We start from the raw sequence: 22717 nt of genomic DNA on the forward strand, positions 1-22717 counted from the left end.
ATAATGGTACATAGTACCTATCTTTAAAAGAAATCTAGAGGGGCGCCTGGGTGGCTCAGTCGGTTAAGCGTCCGACTTCGGCTCGGGTCATGATCTCACGGTCCGTGAGTTCGAGCCCCGCGTCGGGCTCTGTGCTGACAGCTCAGAGCCTGGAGCCTGCCTCCGATTCTGTGTCTCCCTCTCTCTCTGACCCTCCCCTGTCCATGCTCTGTCTCTCTCTGTCTCAAAAATAAATAAACATTAAAAAAAATTAAAAAAAAATAAAAGAAATCTAGAGCTATAAATTATTCAAATACCAAACTGTATATAAAATGCATCTACATAATCTCCATATTAAAAGATTCTAGTGAGTGATATATTTTTTTGTGATATCCAGATATGCAGAGATCAAAACTCCCTTCAATATTTTATGCAGTTGGTTGAGCGTCTAACTCTTGATTTTGGCTCAGGTCATGATCCCAGGGTCATGGAATGAAGCCCCATGTCAGGCTCTGTGCTGAATGTAGAGCCTGCTTAAGATTCATTCTCTCTCTCTCTTTCTCTCTGCCCTTTCCCCTTGCTCATGTTCCCGCTCTTAAAAAAAAAAAAAAAAAGTGTACTTACCACAATGACATTAAAATGAACTACAACTTATAATGAAACAGTTACAGAAAGGAAAACAATATCATTTAGGTAAGAATCTTAGACTTTGTTCTTTATGTAGTCACAGTTCATTAGAGTGAGTTGTCCCTATCTCTGGTTCTGTATAGAAGTGATTTCTACCTAATGTCCAGCTATTTCCAGAGAGAACTCATATAAATAAAAACATATGTTTTATTTGATCTAAAATGACTCACTGTTCATGCTACAATTCCTCATGCTACAATTATTGATGTTCATCTTAAAAGAAAAAAAAAAAAAAAGACTCCACCGACCCTACTTTTCCCTAAACTTCTATGCCTTCTTTTTTTCCCTCCTGGTCAAAATTAAAAAAAAACTCTAATAGAGTTCTAATTAAAATTTTGGATTCCTTATTTCAAGATGGCAGACCAAAAACCTCTCAGCTCCCTTCTCCTTTAGAAAAATCACTCTCAAATATCAGGATAACAACAAATAGAAACAAATCCTAACCTTGAAAATACAAGAGTTATGGCAAAGTGTAATATAAAGAGAAAATGGATAAGCAAATTCTTAGAACATGAAAAGCAATCCAAAGTGTCTACTGAGGAAAACAGCTATGAGAGGGAAATAGATTTACCTGCAAAACCCAAGAAGAGCTCAAGAATGATTAGGTCAATAGCTGTGGAAAGTTGTATAACTTTAAAAAATGTTTCAGACTTGCCTTACAAAGAATGGTTCTCCATTATTTGGTTCTCCAACATAAAATAAATTATTAAAAATGGGAGTCTCTGCTCTACTGCTGACCTACTACACCTGAATTTCAAAGGATGGGCATCTATAACTTTTAAGAAGCAGTCAAGGTAATTTTGAGACCCACTACTTTACAGAAAGATGAACTAATTTAAAAGACCAACAGTAAGGTATTATAGGTACCCCTGATTCCTCACATGCTTGCCAAGCCTCAATTTTTATTTAGTATTTGCATTTACTGTTCCTAATTCAATAAATACATAAAAACCTTCTAATTCTATAGTGAAAATAACCAGTTATTTTAAACTCTTAAATTCTGATACTGCAGACATTAATAATATTGACCATCACTGGACTCAGAAATATCATGCAGAGATGACTTTTCTGCAGTGTAATTCTACCCAACAGATTATTTGAAAAAAGGTTTAGGCAAACATCTCATAATGCATTCATAGGCAAATTTCCTCCTTTATGGCAAGGGCCATCACAAGACAGACAGGTGAACTCAGAATTTTCTACTTTCTAAATCTCTGTCTTTAAAAATAGCTGGCAGTCAAGGGAGTTTTTGTTGGGGATTATTCAAATCCTATCAAAATCCCTAGTGAATTATGTTCTTAAACCCACTGATTTCTGCTGGAAGTGCTGGGGGTGGGGGGAACAGCTTAGCATGAGCCTCAAGAGATGAAGCTAAGTGGTGGGTTCACAGTAACATCTGGGGATGATATGTACAAAAAGATTTATATTGTTTTTTTTTATTTTGTCTTTACTGTTTCATAATAGTATGTCTGTTCTGCCTCAAGGTTAATGGTGTAACATGAACAGAAAATTTCAGAATATGAACCTCTCTTATAATGATGTAGTCCCTTCAAAATAAGGCACACCTGTTATTGTCCTACTCACACTTTCAGGCTATACCATTTATTGTGTCTTCTTAAGGATGTCTCTATTTCCAAAGGAAAATAAACTCTTAACATTGTTTCTCAGAATTCAAACTCCAGCATACCTCCATTTATTTAGATGTCTGTTTTAAGAATTATTGAATGCTTTAAGCAATTAATCCCTGTACTTTGTCACTGTCCCACTGTTTAGTTAACCTTTTCCAGTCATAGATGGATAACATGTCCATAGCAGCTGTCCACACTATGCTACCGTGGAAGCTTGCTTTTTTTTTTTTAAGCTTCCACTGCATTCCAAGTCTGTTTGCTATGACATTTGCTAGAAGAATGCCGATGGTATCATGGCACTCATTTCTCCACCTTGCAGAATGATCCAGAGCTAAGTGTGTTCTTGATTTCACAAAATATCCAATATCCAACATTATACATAACATGTAACGTTTGAATTGTTGGTGCACTGCCTGAAAAAAGTGGGTACTGTTCCCATGACTAAATACTCACAATATTCCTCAGGTTATAGATGAAATATATAAAATTTGCAGGCATATAGATTAGTAATGTGAGGTGTGCTGAGAGAGGACTAGAGACACTGGTGTTGCTGAGATCTTGAAGGCGATCAAAAGCATTTATTGGCCAAAATAGATGAAAACAAATTCAGTAATTTATTACCTTCCTCTGTTAATTATTCAACAATTGTATTATCCATCTGCTATTAATTTGTTGGCAAAAACTGTAAGACCAACTCCTCTCCAACACAGCTTTGGAATGAAACATCTGGTGGAGAAATTCTATAGGCATGGGCAAGGAGTTGTGCCTGCATTTGGCAGATGAATTATTATTGTTGCCAGCTTGGATGATCCCACCTTCTCTGCATCTCTTCTTAGGTTCTAGCTACTTGTAAAATGCCAAACATAATTTGAAAAGCATGGTTATTATACCTAATTTTTCATATGGCACATGATTACAGTAAGCATAAAACAATGGGAAACGCAGAATTTTCTGATAAGTGTTTTTTGACATTTTCTGCATAGCAATGGTATTATTTTTAATAGGAAAAATATTACTCAAAAGTAGTAAAGCAATAAACATCACTGCTTACTAAGTCACACATTTACTTCTCAAAGATATAGGAAAACGACCACTGAAAATATATATTTTTTTAATATTTATTTTTGAGAGAGAGAGAGACAGAGTGTGAGGTGGGGAGGGGCAGAGAAACAGGGGAACACAGAATCTGAAGCAGGCTCTGTCCAGGCTCTGAGCTGTCAGCACAGAGCCTGACATGGGGCTCGAACTCACAAACCGTGAGATCATGACCTGAGCTGAAGTCGGGACGCACAACTGACTGAGCCACCCAGGCCCTGAAAATATTATTTCGAAACAAGTTTTGGGATTTTACTATATGTAAACTTAAATAAAAAATTTGGTTCGGGGGCTCCTGGCTGGCTCAGTCAGAGGAGTGTAAGACTGTTGATCTCAGAGTTATAAGTTTGAGCCCCATACTGGGTGTAGAGATTACTTAAACGCAAACACACACACACACACACACACACACACACACACACACACACAGAGTAAAGATTTTAAAACTAGAGAAAATGATAACTATAACTGATTATATTTTGTTTATAGCCTCTGGGCCTCTTCCTCCTCAATTGAATATTTTATTTCTCTTAGAGTCCCTCTACTTTGTCGTATGTTATAGCAATATATGCATTTTCTCTATTTCTGAAAGCTGATTGATGGCATAAATGTTATCAAGTCTACCTTCAACTCAGCCAATCTGACTTGGCTATAGCACCTAACTGGTGCCTTCCTTATAGGGGTAATTCCATTTTCCATAGTGCATCCTCTCTATGACTGGTTAGCTCACCTGATCAAAGGAGTAATAAAGACAAGATACCTTCTCTTATTTCCAGTCTGTTCCACAGCCCCAAATTTCACTTCTAGCACACACAGTTGTTCTTTAAGTCAGTATTTCTCAAAAGTGTATTCCACGGAAGTACGGAAAGAGATGTTAACAAATGTCCCATGAAAAAAAGATTTCCATGGTCAAATAAATAGAAGGAACACTGGGCATAATAGTACCCTGGTGAAGAACTCACAAGAGCTTTTTATGGTGTAGGTTACACATCTTTAATGGGAGGCTACATTTTAAAGCAGGGGTAGCCAAACTACTGCCCACAGGCCAAATCAGACTAACCATCTGTTGACATACAGCCTGTAAGCAAATAGCTTTTACATTTTTAAGTGGCTGAAACCACAAAAAGAAAATTATTTTTTTCTAAATGGTTAATTTTATGTTATGGGAACTTTACCTTATTTTTTAAATGTTTATTTATTTTTGAGAGAGTGAGAGCAAGTAGGTGAGGGGCAGAGAGAGAAGGAGACGGAAGATCCAGAGCAGGCTCTGTACTGACAGCTGAGAGCCCGACATGGGGCTCGAACTCACAAGCCCTGAGATCATGACCTGAGCCGAAGTTGGATGCTTAACAGAGTGACCACCCAGGTGCCCCCTCAAAATACTTTTATGACATAATGTAATTTGTAGTATATTTTATGAATATGATTTGAAATGCAATTTTCAGTGTCCATAAACAAATTACAAATGGGAAAAAGCATATCCATTTGTTTATGTATTTTCTATGACTGCTTTAGCAAGGCAACAGAAAATCAGAGTGGTTGTGACAGACACCAAATTGTCCCCAAAGTTCAACATATTTACTATCTGATGCCAACTCTTTTATAAGACATTTTCCAAACCTAGGTGACCACGGAACCCTACTTCCTCAGTTTTCTGGGGAATACCAATAAACAACTGTAGGAATACCAGTATTCCAAGAAAACAGTTTGGAATATGATGACTTAACAATAAGCCAACGATCTCAAAAGAATGAATAGAAGAGTATAAATGCACTGGGAAAAAATTCACCATGATCAATACAGCCAACTTGATTACCACAGAGTTGGCTACTCTGTTAAGCATTTTAAATAGATTAAGTAATTTAATCCTTACAATAACCCTATGAATTTGAGAAAAGAGATATCTAGTAGGCAGTTGTACTGATGGGCCTGGGGCCAGGCCTTGAATTAAAGATGGATGTGGAAATGGTCAGTAAAGAAGGTAGCTGAAATAATGAAACCACCAAGATCAGAAGAGAGGCATATAGCACTGGTAGAGTAACAGTCTATAAAAGAACTAGGCGGGGGGGGGACAGTCTTAGAGGAATAAGAAAACAAGAAGACAGTGGTATCTTTGAAAGCCAAAGAAAGTATGTTTCAAGCAATAAGAAGTCATCAAATACTTTAAAGTGTTTATAAACAAGTCAAAATAAGGAATGCAAAATTTCCATTTGATTTAGTTTTTAGAATATTTCTAGTTACTGTGGAAAGCAGTTTCATGGCTAGGAGTAGAAGCCATATTGAAAAAGGTTGAGGAGTAGACACACACACACACACACACACACACACACAGTGAAATACTACTCTGCCACGAAAAAAAAAGAAATCTTGCCATTTACAACAGCATGGATGTACTTTGAAGATGTTATGCTAAGTGAAATAAGTGAGACAAAGAAAGACAAATACCGTAAGATTTCATCCATATGTGGAATCTAAAAAAATCAAAACAAATGAACAAACATAACAAAATACAGAAAAACTCATTATCTATATCTATATTGATATATAGATAGATATAGGTAACAGATTAGTGGCTACCAGAGGAGGAGGGTGAAAGTGGGCCAAATGAGTAAAGGGATCAATTATATATATGTATGTTTGTATGTATGAATGTATGTATGTATGTATGTATGTGTATGTGTGTGTAAACACATATACAATATTTTCTTTATCCATTAACCCATCAAGGAACATTTAGGCTGTTACCATTTCTTAGTTATTATAAATAATGCTATAATAAACATACCTCTTTTTAATATACTTTTTCAAATCAGCATTTATGAGTTCTTTGAATAAGTACCCAGAGCTGGTTCATATGGTAGTTCTATTCTTAATTTTTTTTTATTAATCTCTACACTGTTTTCCCTAGTGGTTATACCAATTTTACATTCCCACCAAGAGTGTATCAGATATCCTTTTTTTCCACATCCTCTTCAACATTCGTTATTTCTAGTCTTTTTGATAACAGTTGTAATAGCCATTTTAAATGGTATGAGGTAATACTGCATTATAACTTGAAGTTACACTCTCCTAATCATCAGTGACATGGAACAACCTTTCATGTGCCTGTTGGCCATCTCTATGTCTCTTTGGAAAAATGTCTTTTCAGAACGTCTATCCATTTTTAATTTTTTTTTTGTCGTTGTGTTGTATGAGTTCTTCATATAATATGGATATTAATCCCTTGTTGGATATATGATTTACAAAAACATTTCCCATTTACTATGTATCCCTTTTGTTTTGATGATGGTTCTTTCACTGTGCAGCTTTTTAGTTTGATATAATCCCATTTATTTATTTTTGGTTGTTTCCCTTGCCTCTGGAGTCAGATCCACAAAAATACCACTAAGACCAATATCAACATTTATCAACTATGTTTTATTCCAGGTATTTTATGTTTTCAAGTCTAACATTCAAGTCTTTCATACATTTTGAGTTAATTTTTGTGTATGGTGTAAGATCGTGGCCTAGTTTCACTATTTTGCATGTGGCTGTCCAGTTTTCCTAATATCATTTACTGAAAAGATTGTCCTTTCTCCATTGCATGTTCTTGGTGCCTTTGTTGTAAATTAGTTGTCCATATATGTCTGAGTTTAGTTCTGGGAGGGACCTCAATTCTTTCTGCTGATCTGTATATCTGTTTTATGCCCTATATCACACTATTTTATAGCTTTGTAGTATAGTTTGAAAGTAGGGAGTGTGATTTTTTCAGCTTTGTTATTCTTTCTCAAGATTTCTTTGGTTACTCAGGATCTTTTGCGTTTCCATACCAGTTTTAGAATTATTTCTTCTAAAAAAAAAAAAAAGAGGTTAGAGTGGAAGAGAGCCAAAGCATAAGAGACTCTTAAAAATTGAGAACAAACTGAGGGTTGATGGGGGGTGGGAGGGAGGGGAGGGTGGGTGATGGGTATTGAGGAGGGCACCTTTTGGGACAAGCACTGGGGTGTTGTATGGAAACCAATTTGACAATAAACTTCATATATTGAAAAAAAAAGAATTATTTCTTCTAGTTTTGTGAAAAATGCCATTGGAATTTAGATAGGTATTGCCCTGAATCCATAGATTCCTTTGGGTAGTATGGACATTTTAATAATATTAATTCGTGCAATCCATGAGCATGGAATATCTTTCCGTTATTTGTGTCTTCTTCAATTTCATCATACAGGTCTTTCACCTCCTTGGTTAAATTTTTTCTTGGTTATTTTATTCTTTTTGATGTAACTGTAAATGGGAATGTTTTCTTCTCTTTCTGGTAATTCATTATTAGTGTATAGAAATGCCACTGATTTCTGTAAGTTGATTTTATATACTGCTATTTTGCTGGATTCATTTATTAGTTTTAACATTTTTTGGGTGGAGTCTTTTGGGTTTTTAATGTATAGTATGGTGTTATTTGTAAATAGTTTTATTTCTTCCTTTCAGATTTGGATGTCTTTTATTTTTTTTTATTTGCCTAATTTTTATGGCTAGGACTTCCAATACTATGTTAAATAAAAGTGGTAAGAGTGGGCATCCTTGTCTTGTTCCAGATCTTAGAGAAAAAGCTTTCAGCTTCTTCATCAGAGTATCATGTTAGTTGTAGGTCTGTCAGATATGGCCTTTATTATGTTGATGTATGTTTATTCTATGCATAGTTTGTTGAGTTTCTGCCATAAAAGGATGTTGAATTCTGTCAAATGCTTTTCCTGCATTTATTGAGAGGATGACATAGTATTTTTTCATTTTGTTACTGTGGTGTATCAAGTTGATTGACTTGTGGATATTGACCCATCCTTACATCCTTGGAATAAATCCTATCTGATTATGGTATTTGGTCCTCTTAACGTATTACTTAATTCAGTTTGCTAATATTTTGTTGAGAATTTTTCCATCAGTGTTCATCAATGATACTGGCCTGTAATTGTGTGTGTGTGTGTGTGTGTGTGTGTGTGTGTGTGTGTGTGTTTGTGTGTGGTATCTTTGTCTGATTTTGGTATCATGGTAATGCTGGCTTCATAAAATGAGTTGGGAAATGTTCTTTCCTCTTCTTTTTTTTTGCAACAGTTTGAGAAGAGTAAGTATTAAATCTTTCAACGCCTGGTAGAATTCACCAGTAAAGCCGTGTGGTCCTGGACTCTTGTTTGTTGGTTTTTTTGATTACTGATTCAATCTCTTTATTAGTATAAAGATTTTCTATTTCTTCATGATTCAGGCTTGGAAGATTGTATGCTTATAGGAATTTATCAATTTCTTTAAGGTTATCCAGATTTTTGGCATAAAATTGTTCATAGTAGTCTCTTATGATTCTTTGCATTTCTGTGGTGTCGGTTTAACTTTTCCTCTTTCACTTCTGATTTTATTAAAGCTTGTTCTATTTTTTTATTGATTAGCCTAGCCAAAGGTGTGCCAATTTTGTTTATCTTTTCAAAGAACCACCTTATTGTTTTATTGATCTTTTTCTTTTGTTTTTGTGTGTTTCTTTGAGTCTCTATTTCATGTATTTCATGCTCTGATCCTTATAATTTCCTTCCTTTGACTGATTTTGGACTTCATTTGTTTTTCTTTTTCTAGGTATAAAGTTAGATTGTTTGAGATTTTTCCTGTTTCTTGTTAGATCTTTATTGCTATGATCTTCTTTCTAAGAACCACTTTTGCTGCATTTCAAAGATTTTTATATGTTGCATCTCTGTTTTCATTTGTCTCTAGGTAAGTTTGATTTCTTTGATTTCTTTGATGACCCACTGGTTATTCAGTTGAATGCTGCTTGATGTCTACGTTTCTGTGGTTTTTCCACTTTTCTTATGATTCATTTCAGATTCATACCACTGTGTTCAGAGAAGATGCCTAATATAATCTTCTTGAATTTATTTAAACTTGTTTTGCAGCCTAACATGATCTATCTGGAGACTGTTTCATGTGCACTTGAGAAGAATGTGCATTCTGTTGCTTTTGGATAGAATGTTCTGTATAAACCTATTAAATCCATTTGGTCTAATGTGTCATTTAAGGCCAATGATTCTTTAAATGATCTACCCAGTGATGTAAAGGAGAAGTAAAGTCCTTTATTGTTGTATTGCTGTCAATTTCTCCTCTTAGGTCCCTTGATATTTGTTTTATATACCGTAGTACTCCTATGTTGGGTGCATATATATTTATAAGTGTTATGCCTTCTTGTTGCATTAATCCCTTTATCATTATGTAATATCCTTATTTGTTTATTATGACAGTCTTTTTTTTATTTAAAAAATTTTTTTTAATGTTTATTTTTGACAGAGAGAGAGAGAGACAGAGCATGAACGGGGGAGGGGCAGAGAGAGAGGGAGACACAGAATCCAAAGCAGACTCCAGGCTCTGAGCTGTCAGCACAGAGCCCGAAGCAGGGCTCGAACTCACAGACTGCAAGATCATGACCTGAGCTGATGTCGGACACTCAACCGACTGAGACACTCAGGTGCCCCATGACAGTCTTGTTTTAAAACCTGTTTTGTATGCTGTGAGTATAGCTACACCAGTTTTATGTTTCCATTTGTATAGTTTCTACATCCCTTCACTTTCAGTCTCTATGTGTCCTTACTTATGAAGTGAGTCTCTAATAGGCAACATAGAGATGGGTCTTGTTTTTATTTACCCATTCATCACTCAATTTCTTTTTTTCTTTAATGTTTATTTTTGAGAGGAGCTGAGGAAGGTGGGGGTTGAGGATCCAAAGAGAGCCCAAAGTGGGCTCTCTGCTGTCAGCAGGGCTCAAACTCACGAACCATGAGGTCATGACCTGGGCTAAAGTCAGATGCTTAATCGACTGAACCATACAGATGCCCCTCACCACTCAATTTCTTGACTGGAGTTTAGTCTCTATATTTAAAGCAATTAATGGGGTGCCTGAGTGGCTCAGTCAGTTAAGCGTCTGACTTTGGCTCAGGTCATGATCTCACAGTTCATAGGTTTGAGCACCACATCAGGCTCTGTGCTGTTAGCACAGAGCTTGTTTTGGATTCTCTGTCTCTCTATGTCTCTCTGTCTGCTCCTTCCCCACTATGTCTCTGTGTCTCTTGAAAATAAACATTTATATAAATACACACACACACACACACACACACATGCATATATATGGTAATGATGTAATTATTGATAGGTATGTACTTACTGCCATTTTGGGAATTGCTTTCTGTCTGTCCTTTCTCATGTGCTTTTCGGTATTTAAGTCTTTGTTTTGTGGTTACTGACAAGTTCACATATAGCTTCCTATGTACAGAATGATCTATTTTTTTTTAATGTTTATTTTTGAGAGAGAGAGAGACTGAGTATGAGAGTGAGCGGAGGAGTGGCAAAGAGAGAGGGAGGCACACAATCCAAAGCAGGCTCCAGGCTCTGAGCTGTTAGCATTGAGCCTGATGCAGGGCTTGAACCCATGAACTAGAGATCATGACCTGAGCTGAGGTGGATGCTCAAGCGACTGAGCCACCCAGGTGCCCCTAGAACAAAATATATTTTGAGTTGACAGCAAGTTAAATTTGAACACACTCCATAATTTTACATTCCTGCCCTCTTGCCCATGCAATCTTTTTTTGATGACACATTTTACATCTTTTCATTTGTGAGCATCCCTAATGCCTAAACTTAACTAATTATTGTAGTTTTAATTTTCCTATTTTTGTCTTTTAACCTTCATATTTAAGTGATTGAGCCATTACTTTTACTACATATTTACCTTTTCCAGTGAGATTTTGTTTCTTATGTTTTCTTGTAATTAATTAGTGTCCCCCCTCTGTCCCCCCCCCACCCAGTTTAGAGAGGTCCCTTTATCATTTCTTATAAGGTCAGTTGAGTAGTGATGAACTCCTTTAACTTTTGCTTGTAGTAATAGTCTCAAAATAGTCTCAAAAATCCTTCTCTTCATCAGATCTTTGATTCCCCTGCAAAGCTTTTGGTCTCTGAGCGTGAATATGGAGCTTTACTCCACCAATAATATGGTATTCTTGTTGTAGTGCACTCTGAAGTTCTTCTTCTGAAGAAAACTGAATCCAACCCATGCCTCTGTAAAATCCAGTCTCTGTCAAAAGATACAGTGCACTTTCATATATGGCCAAACTGGGCAAAGTGTTCTCTCAGCTCACTCGAGGCTGCGGTCCAGGGAATTTTTCTGACAGAAGCCACAGGAGGGCTAGTACTCATGCACAGTGCCACAGAGTCCCTCACTAATGAAGCTGCCATCTTTAGATCTGTCTGGAAAACTCTTAATCTCTCCCTCAAGTCTGAATGATAATTTTGCTAGGTTGAGAACTGTTTGTTGGATGCCATTCTCTTCTGGTTTCAAAATCTCTGCCAAAAAATCTGATGGCCTTATGGAGTTTCCCTTGTATATATTAAGTTGTTTTTATCTTGCTGCTTATAAGATTCTAACTTTGGGGCGCCTGGGTGGCTCAGTTGGCTGAGCGTCTGACTTCGGCTCAGGTCATGATCTCGCAGTTCATGAGTTCGAGCCCTGCGTTGGGCTCTGTGTTGACAGCTCAGAGCCTGGAGCCTGCTTCAGATTCCGTGTCTCCTCCTCTCTCTGTCTCTCCCTCCCATGCTCATGCTCTCTCTCAATAATAAATAAATGTTAAAAAAAATTTTTTTTAATTTATTAAGATTCTAACTTTTACCATTTTAATTGCAATATGTTTGGAGCCTGCTTTGGATTCTGTGTCTCCTCCTCTCTCTGTCTCTCAACAATAAATAAATGTTAAAAAATTTTTATTAAAACTTATTAAGATTCTAACTTTTACCATTTTAATTGTAATGTGTTTGGTGTGGATTGCTTTGTGTTCATCTTTTTTGGAACTGTCTGGGTTTCCTGGACCTGTATGTCTGTTTCCTTTCCCAGATTAGGGAAGTTTCCAGCCTTTATTTCTTCACATAGTTTTCTAGCCCTTTCTCTCTTCTTCTTCTGGGAGCCTTCTGTTATTCTACTTGAAACTGTCCCCAAAGTGAATTTATCTTCATGTCTAAAAATTCTTTTTTGTTTTGCTGCTTTATCTGGGTATGTTCTACTGCTTTGTCTTCCAATTTGCTGATCTTGATCTTCAGTTTCACCCACTGTGCTGTTAAACTCCTTCTAGTGTACTTTACAGTTCAGTCATTATATTCTTCAGCTCTGTAACTTGTTTGAACCTTATGTTTTCTCTTTGTTGAGGATCTCACTGTGTTCAGTCATTCTTCTGCTGAGTTTGGTGAGCATCTTTATGACCATTACTTTGAACACTTTACCAGGTGGATGATTTATCTCCATTACATTAATGTCTTTCTCCAATGTTTTGTCTTGTTCTTTCATTTGAGACATTATCCTCTGTCTCATTTTGCCCAACTTTGTTTCTATGTATTAGGCAAAAGATATATCTCTCCCAATCTTAAAGGAGCCACCTTTTTAAGGAGATGGTACATGGATCCCAGAAATGTAATCCCCTCTGACGACCAAAGCTAGGCACTCAAGGGATGTCTCCTGTGTGGGATGTGCACTCCCATCTACTAAATGTGGCCATATCTGTTGTGTAGTGGTTGGCAAGGTTATTGCCCAGCCCAGCTCCAATATATGACTGGCACTGGAAAGTAGTTGTGGGCTAGGCTGTGACACATCCTTGCACGAGGATGTGGGGCAGAGTTCTCAGCAGGGCACACTCACTGACTCCAGCAGGGTAGAGGGACAGTTCCAAAATGGCATCTACTGGCTGTGACAATGGAAAGGCAGGATGAAATTACAATTGGATCTGCCAATGATTCCATCCATGAAAAAAGTCCCAAAAGCTTCCTACCTCTCCAGTAGGCATTTTAAGATTAGTAAGTGAGTCTCCTCCACAACCGGTCTACATGCTTTTCAAATTGGTATTTTTGAATTAGGTTTCAGGGAGAATGAGTCTGTGAGTGAGCCCTTTGGGGGAGGGGAGGTCTCTGTTACCTATAAATCTACGGTTTTCATAGTCCTTGTTTTTCAAAACCTGGCATTTAGGGGTCTTATCTCTCTTCTGCAGGATTTAAGAGCTGGCATGCCTGATATGGAGCATCATGAGAGAATAGTTCAGTATTTTTGAGATCCTTCATGACTGTGAACTGCTCCAAATAGGATGGGTCTTTTTTGGCAAGACAGGGTCTCTGCCTCTCCTACGCATCTTGATGCTGTCGTTTTGTGTGGGGGCTCTGCTCATCCAGTTTTCTGGCCTTTTCCAGAGGAAATTATTCCATATGTAGCTGTCCATGGGAGTGAATTTATGAACTTCCTATGCCACCATCTTGAACTCAACTCCCTTTCCCTGATATCTTATTTAAAGCAATCTGTAAGCTGTACATGTATAAAGCCTATTCTTACGATCTCAATTAAACAATAGTTAATTGATGTTGGAACTCCTCCTTTGGTTATTTTGGAGAACAGAGTAAGGCTTAAGAAATTACTATAAACAGTACAAAAAACAAATGTGCCTCTTCTATGGCTCTTTCATGTTTAGACTATACTATTAAATTTTGTGGAGATTAAAATATAACATTATTGGGGAATGTTCTTGCTTGAGTCAGAGGAGGCAAAACGAAATAACTTCTAGTGAATTGTATCACAGTTGACAAAGGGGCTTATTATTATCTATTGACTGGATTGGAGTTGTTATCTGCTCTATGGTAGTTTCTTTTTTTATTATTTTTTTAATGTTTATTTATTTTTGAAAGAGAGAGGGAGAGAGGCAGAGTATGAGTTGAGTAGGAGCAGAGAGAGAAGGAGACACAGAATCTGAAGCAGGCTCCAAGTTCCAAGCTGTCAGCACAGGGCCTGATGCAGGGCTTGAACTCATGAACTGAACTGCGAGATCATTTAACCAACTAAGCCACCCACGTTCGCCTATTGTAGTTTCTGTTACATTCTCTGCAGAGGAGGAATTCTGTTTTTTTGTTTGTTTGTTTGTTTTTTAAGTGGGCTTCACACCCAACATGGAACCCAATGTGAGGCTTGAACTCATGACCCTGAGTCAAGATCTCAGCTGAGATCATGAGTTGGATGTTTAACCAATTGAGCCACCGAGGCACCCCCAGTGCAGGAATTCTTAATACATTTTATCTCTGCTACTCTTCTAGCAAGATAAGAAAATTAAAAGCTTTTTGTGAAGTTGTAAAAACAACTACAACAACATTATAACATTATATATTAATTTATAGTTGATTATTTGATTTGCCCAAGTACACATCTGTGTAAGAAGACTTAATTGCTTCTCATACCCTAGAATTTTATCACGATGAGAACTAAGAGACTGGATTGAGTACACATGTTGAATTGGCATTTAATATTACATGTGAAAAAGAAGGTATTTAAAAACAGTTCTATTATAAACACACATTGTCTTACACAGGAGATGATGAATATAAGAAGTTTTATTTGGATGTACTTTGAAAAAAACAAAAAGAGAGAAAGCAACAAAACCAAGTGTAATAGTCTCAAAAAATATTCCAGATAATCTCTAATTATGTGTTTCTAGTTTTTGCAAATTTCTGTGAATTCTGGTTGCATGTGCCAGTACACTTGAGGATACTTGCTTTAACAACCTAAGACTGAAGCAGGGGGTGGGGGGGGGTGGTGCCTAGGTGGCTCAGTTGGTCAAGCATCTGACTTTGGCTCAGGTCATGATCTCACAGCTTTGGAGTTCAAGCCCCACATTGAGACCTGTGCTGACAGCTCAGAGCCTGGAGCCTGATTCGGATTCTGTGTCTCCCTCTCCCTCTCTCTGCCCCTCCCCACAAAAATAAATGAACATTAAAAAAAAATTGGAATGCAAACTGGTGCAGCCACTCTGGAAAAAGTATGGAGGTTCCTCAAAAAATTAAAATAGAACTACCCTATGACCCAGCAATTGCACTACTAGGGATTTATCCAAGGGATACAGCTATGCTGTTTCGAAGGGGCACATTCATCCCAATGTTTATAGCAGCACTATCAACAATAGCCAAAGTATAGAAAAAGCCCAAATGTCCATCGATGGATGAATGGATAAAGAAGATGTGGTATATAGATATGCAATGGAGTATTACTCGGCAATCAAAAAGAATGAAACCTTGCCATTTGCAACTACATGGATGGAACTAGAGAGTATTATGTGAAGCAAAATTAGTCAGAGAAAGGCAAATATCCTATGACTTTACTCATATGAGGACTTCAAGATACAAAACAGATGAACATAAGGGAAGGGAAACAAAAATAATATAAAAACAGGGAAGAGAACAAAAACATAAGAGACTCTTAAAGATGGAGAACAAACAGAGCATTACTGGAGGGGTTTTGGGAGGGGGGATGGGCTAAATGGGTAAAGAGCATTAAGGAATCTACTCCTGAAATCATTGTTGCATTATATGCTAACTAACTTGGATGTAAATTAAAAAAAATAAATTAAATAAAGTTAAATTTAAAAAGAACCTAAGACTGAAGGAATAGGAGAATGAGAAATTATGAGAATCTAGTGACAGATCTCAATCGGACGTTTTTTGGATTAACAATATAAATTCTAAATATCTTCTAGCTATAAAAATTCACCATTCTATGTAAAAGTAAGTACACAAATTTACAAGCTACACGACAATCAAACCATTCACAATTTGGCTACAATCCAAACGTTCCAGCATGATGCTTTAGTCATTTGAAAATTGTCATGTTTCCCAAACACATACTTTCCTTTCTTAGTGCCTTTTTCATCCTTTTCACTTAAAATTCAGTCTTCTAATTCCTCTTGCCCTTGGTGGTTCAGCTCAGTTCAGTACACATTCATTAAATGTCTTATATGTGACAAAGGTCACATTAAGCACTGAGCCAAGATAAGGCCTCCATCTTAAAATGTTACCCCGAGAAATCTAGGTAACTAGAACACGGGTACATGTGAAGTCTGTTGGTAGACTGAGCCTGGAGTGCCCTAAGAACTCTGTGAAACAATAAAGTAGGTTGAAGCTTTAGGCCTTTTGAAACTCCGGGGAGAACAGGGAATTTCAATATGTTGTACTGGGTTGAAATTGGTGGCCTAATGGATTTTGAGGCCTTTTGAGGCAGTGCACACTAAGTAGTAATTTATTTATCAGCTCTTCAATTATATTTTAAAAAGGAATTGCTTGTTTCCTTCTAAAAAGTTATCTGTAAATGACACTTATAAAATTGGAAAATAAACTCCAATTTGGTTAACATGTGTATCTAAGAATTACTTCTTCTACATTTCATTAATATTGTCTCTCCATTAAAACAAAAGAATCTTAAATTATTTAATTTAAGCAAATAAGTCTGTATTCTGGATACTTATGTTATAAAATAAGCATATACCATTATTTCATAAAACACATGTGTTTAAAAATTTCAAGTATCAAGAGATTGGGAAGACAAGCCACAGACTGGGAGAAAATATGTGTAAAATAAAGAAGATATATATATGAAAAAATGTTCAACATCATATGTCAATAGAGAACTACAAATTAAAACACTAATGAGGTATCGCTACATACCTATTAGAATGGCCCAAATCCCAAACACAAACAATGTCAAATGCTGGTGAAATAAAACGGACTCTCATCATTGCTGGTGGGAATGAGAAACTGCACAGCCACTTTTGAAGACAGTTTGGCAGTTTCTTGCTCAAAAAACTAACCCTTACTCTTACCATACAATCTAGCAATCATGCTCCTCAGTATTTATCCAAATGAACTGAAAACTTATGTTCACATAAAACTTACATCCCAAAACCTGGACAGGGATGTTCATAGCAGCCTTATTCATAATCGTCACAATCTGGAAACAAGTAAGATGTCCTACAGTAGGTAAATGGATAAATTGTGGTAGATCAAGACAATGGAATATTATTTGGCACTAAAAAGAAATGGGCTATAAAAGCCATAAAAAGATGTGACAAAAACTCAAATACATATTACTAAATGAAAGAGCCATTTTGAAAAGTGTACGTACTATAAAATTCCAACTACACATTTTGGAAAAGGCAAAATTATGGAGACAGTAAAAAAAAAATGGTTTTCAGGGGCAAGGGAAAGAGAGAGATAAATGAGAGCATGAGGATTTTTAGGTCAGTGAAACTATTCTATATGATACTACAATGGGTGATACATAACATTATACATTTTTCAAAACCCACAGAATGTACAAAACTATGAGTGAATTCTAATATAAACTATGGACTTTGGGTAACAACAATGTATTAATGTAGCTTCATTGATTGTAACAAATATACCCTGGTACCCACAATTGATGGGGGAGATTGTGTATACATGGGGATGGCAGCGATGAAGATTCTTTGTACTTTCCACCCAATTTTGCTATTAACCTAAAACTGCCCTAAAAAAATAAAATCAATATAACAAATATATTTAGTAACTAAAGTCATGGTTAAGAGTCTCTGTTTAGAGAATGATACAGACTCGGAGAAAATATTTGCAAACCACATATCTGACAAAAGAGTAGACTAAAGAACTCTCAAAACGCAACAATAAACAAACTCTCTAATTAGAAAATGGAAAGAAGACATTAAGAATTATTTCACTGAAAAGAATATACAGATGACAACCACATGAAAGGATAGTCAACATCATTCTCCCTTAGAGAAATGCAAAGTAAAAACCACAATGAGCTAGCATCATACAATTATCAGAACTGCTAAAATAAAAATAGAGACAACACCAAATGCTAGCAAGGATGTGGGAAAACAGGATCACTTACACACTGCTGCTGGGAATGTCATATGGTGCTACCAGTCTGGAAAACAGTTTAACAGTTTCTTAAAATATTAAATATGCAACTACCATATCATCTAGAAACTGTACATCTGGGCATTTATTCTAGAAAAACAGAAAACAAGTTATACAAAAACCTGTACACAAATGTTTATAGATTTTTTCCATAATAGACAAAAACAGGAAACAACTCAGATGTCCTTCTACAGGTGACCGGTAAAACAAACTATAGCACATCCATACCATGGAATATCACTCAGGAATAAAAAGGAATGAACTACTGATAGATGCAACAATCTGGATTAATCTCCAGATAACTATGCAGAGTAAAAAACAATCTGAAAAAATTATACACTGTATGATTCCATTTATATAACATTCTTGAAATGAGAAAATTATAAAAACGGAAAACAGATTGGCTGCCAAGAACAAGGAAGGTGGGGTGAGAGGGAAGTGGGCGTGAGTATAAAAGGGGATCTCTGTAGTGATAGAAGTGTTCTGTATCTTGACTATATCAAAGTCTATATCCTGGTTGTGATACTGTACACAATATCACATCCTGGTTTTGTAAGATGTTACTGCTGGGGAAACTGGGGATCTCTCTGTATTATATTTTACAACTATATGTGATTCTACAGAATCTACAATCATCTCAAAATAAAAATATTAATTAAAATAACGTGATTTCATTCAGATTAAGGTGAAAAATTAATTAGTATCTTGTCCGTTTTGGCTCAATATCTGACTAGCCATACAAATCCTAAATATAATTCTAAGAGCATCTCTTTATTAGTGCTGGGAATCAAATGAAGTTCAAATGCTAGGTAAAATTCTAATCTTGTTGCAATACTGGCAATCACAAGCATAGATGCAGAAGATGATGTAAGTAATAAATCCAAGACTGGATGGACTAAAACATAGCACACAAAAAACCCAAGGACACATTCCAAACAAAATGCTAAACTTACCCAGTTCTAGAACTATACATCACTATAAAATAGGAAGAGATCTCTTGGACATGACATGAGCTGCGGCTGCTCTGCCCTATCTCACTTTATGGATTTATGACAGTTTTCCTGTTAAAGAACCATCCCAGAAACCATGTGTGCCTTACATATTTGCCATTCCTACTCTGGTATGACATAAATAAATCATGGGGCTTGGGTCAGTACAGCCAGCCTGTAAAGTGATTCATGAGGCCAGCAGTACCATCCCCTAGGACTGTGTACTTTATTACAGTAAACCTCAGAACAAGATACAATTTCCTGACTCAAGAAGCAGCCTTTAAATCAGGACACCTGGACAGCCCTGGAATCACTTAAAAATACAATAGATCTCAATCCACCATTGTTACTCAGTGCTGGCCTGCACTTGCCCCAGCTCTGTTCCTTTTAACACTAAATACGAAATTCAAAATGAATCCCCTCTGAGTGAATTATTATGGTAACAGAACTACAGAATAAATTTGAATGCATCGCATCCTTTTATCTCTTTTGTTCCCTGTTTTTCCCTAACTTTATTCACCCATTCAAAAAATAATATTCCCCGTGTCAAATTTCCCAGGCTTTAAAACTCATAAAGCAAGAGCACCATTCGGTACCTAAAATAAAAAAGCAAATGACTGAACCTGGTTTCCCTCTAGATAACTCAATAAGGAACACCATTTAGAGCAATCCTAGAGACAAAGTTGCCAGGGCATTCTTTGGGCTTGGAGACCTATTCTGCAATCAGTATGATTTATATAGGTATCATGTATACTTTAAACCAAGACTGGCAATAATTCCATACTCTTGTTTGGGAAAACTGGCAATATAACCAGTTGTAAAAGGCATGATTTTTGAACTCCTAAGGGCTTTTTACATTAGCATCTAAATATAATCATCAAACTATCTTTTTATGTCCTCAACTCTTTGAATAAAATGCTTAAAGCCACTAAAACAAACAAAACCACATTCCCAGTTATCAAAAAGAACTACTGATGAGTAAGATGCTGAACAGTTTATAGCTAGATTTGCGAATTTACTGAGGCTTCCAAATCAAAGGCCCATCACATACTAATATTATTTTATACTTCTTGAAGAAATCCTGGAGAAAAAGTGTTGGGGCTCCCCATGATGGCCACAGAACTGATCCCAACGCCCTGATCTTCTGTGATACAACTGAGGCAAATTTATTTTGATTCAATAAAGACTTACTGTGTTTATGTTTTGGGCACATGCAGCCAATAGGTACAAAAAGCTGCAGTGCTCTACTACATTCTTTTGCAATAAGAATCAGACTAAGAGAAAATACGGAGTCTTGCTCCTTAGCCTCTTCACACCTTCCCAAGTCATCAAAATGACTGGACTGTACACATGCATGAGGTGTTCAAAAATTTGAGCATGGCAATTGGAGATCAAGGCAAACTAAAATAACAGATTCATAGACCTATCGAGGCAAAAGCTTTCCAGTGAATCAAAAAGAGAAAAAAGAAAGGACTATGGGAATTCTCAGCAACTACAAACAAACTACATGTTGATGATAATATGACTGCTCATAAATCTTAGGGGACACAGGTCTTTGTAAATCTTGTCATATTATGTTTTAAGACATTACACAATTTTTTCCTTAAGCTGATACTTTACCACTGACCATACAGTTGAACAAGTTTCCTAGAAAGAATTCAATAATAAAAGTTCTTTAATTAATAAATATTAAAGCTTCAGTAAACAAAAGGGGCAGATATGTTCCTTTTTAATGACCTCGGGCTCACTTCAAGCACCTGTATCTTGCTAGAAAAGACACTCAAATCAGGAAGAGGTAGTTGGCAGATCACTTACATCAGTCATGCATGGAGTTGTTTCTCACTAGGAAATGCCACAAGCGTTCATGGCCTGCCAGACAGTATAAATAAACACTGCAGATAAGCTTTAAAATGGATCACCCAAAAGATTCTTTAAATACAGAGGACAAACTGAGGGTTGGTGGAGGTAGGGGAGTGGGTTAAATGCGTGATGAGCATTAAGGAGGGCACTTGTTGGGATGAGCACTGGGTGTTATATGTAAGTGATGAATCACTGGGTTCTACCCCTGAAGCCAAGACTACACTGTATGTTAACTAATTTGAGAACAAAAATAAAAAATAAATAAATAAAATGGATCACACTCTAAACAATCAACATATTGGAGAAATATTTGAAAAATGTCGAAAAGTTCTCTTCTAGAAAAGCCTTGAATTCTTAACCTGACAACAAATGAATACTTTCTGGGGTACTGTGAAACTTGATAACAATCACAAAATTTATTTAGTATTTTGTAGGAAATACTTAAGGATTATCAAAACAGACATGTTTGAGTTTTACAGAATTTCTCTACCTGGAAATTACCATATTACTTCAATTTCCCTCTTCAAGGTAGTTAATTTTGATTTGGATGCATTTAAAGACATTTTTGGAGGGGTGGGTGTCTGGATGGCTCAGATGGTTAAGCATCCAACTTTGGCTCAGGTCATGATCTCACAGTCCATGAGTACAAACCCCAGGCCTGGAGCCTACTTCAGATTCTGTGTCTCCCTCTCTCTCTGCCTTTCTCCTGCTCGCACTCTCTCTCTCAAAAATGAATAACGTTAAAAAAATTTATTTTTGAGAGAGAGAGACAGAGTGTGAACAGGGGAGGGGCAGAGAGAGAGGCAGACACAGATCCAAAGCAGGCTCCAAGCTCTGAGCTGTCAGCACAGAGCCTGACGCAGGGGTCAAATTCACAAACCATGAAATCATGACCTGAGTCGAAAGCTACCCACGCGCCCCTTGATTTGGGTGCATTTTAAATTGACTAATAAGGTAAGCACAGTTTGAAAAAGTAAACTGTGGCTCTAGTACACTAGTACTGGCACTAAAATATAACCTAGTATTTCAATGATATATTTCAAAAAATACATTTGAAAACTGCCAAGAGTCTACCGAAAGATGAACAATTGTGCTTGTCTCAATTCTAAACTATGAACTATAAAATACCATCCTCAGTTGATTCTGGCCCAAGTCTAGAAAAAAAACACAAAACAAAAAAAAAACAAAAAGCAAAAGACTTCAAAACTATCTAGCTATTAAAAAAACAAATGTCAGGGGCATTCACTTTCGAATGTCCCCTCTGTAAAGAGAGCTTCCATACTATTTTTACTTTCTAATCTTATACTCTAATACACTTTTTCCTACTGCTCAAAAAATAACAACAAAATCCCACAAATGTCACAACACACTCTGTTTCCTGAGTATCAGCTAACTGATAATATCTACTTACTCTGTTAGGGTCAATCAATCAGTGATTCTCCTAGAAATGAAAGGAGGATTGTCAATGTTTTGACTTGGGCCATAGCTGACTAAGGTTTTTAATTGAAACATGAAATTCCTCCTGTCATTAAGGATTATGATCCCCTTTAAAGTTTATCAAGTTTTACCCTCTCAGTTTCCTCCTTTGTAAAGAGGGACCTATATTAAATATATATGAACATTAATAAATATTTACAAATAGCACTGAAGAAATGTAAAGGATATAATGTAATATGAAAAAAGTACAGGTTTTCACCTAAGAAAAACCCTTTCAATATTCTC

At 36.4% G+C, this 22717-nt stretch overlaps 1 protein-coding gene and 1 pseudogene across 13 annotated transcripts in view; both read right to left on the minus strand.

The window, feature by feature from the left end:
• Positions 1–22717, minus strand: part of ERC1 (ELKS/RAB6-interacting/CAST family member 1) — a 515425-nt gene that overhangs the window by 135398 nt on the left and 357310 nt on the right. The gene's annotated exons all lie outside the window — the stretch shown is intronic.
• On the minus strand, positions 11172–11903 carry LOC101086574 (annotated as a pseudogene).

This window comes from Felis catus, chromosome B4, assembly GCF_018350175.1.
Source record: "Felis catus isolate Fca126 chromosome B4, F.catus_Fca126_mat1.0, whole genome shotgun sequence".
Taxonomy (NCBI): domain Eukaryota; kingdom Metazoa; phylum Chordata; class Mammalia; order Carnivora; family Felidae; genus Felis; species Felis catus.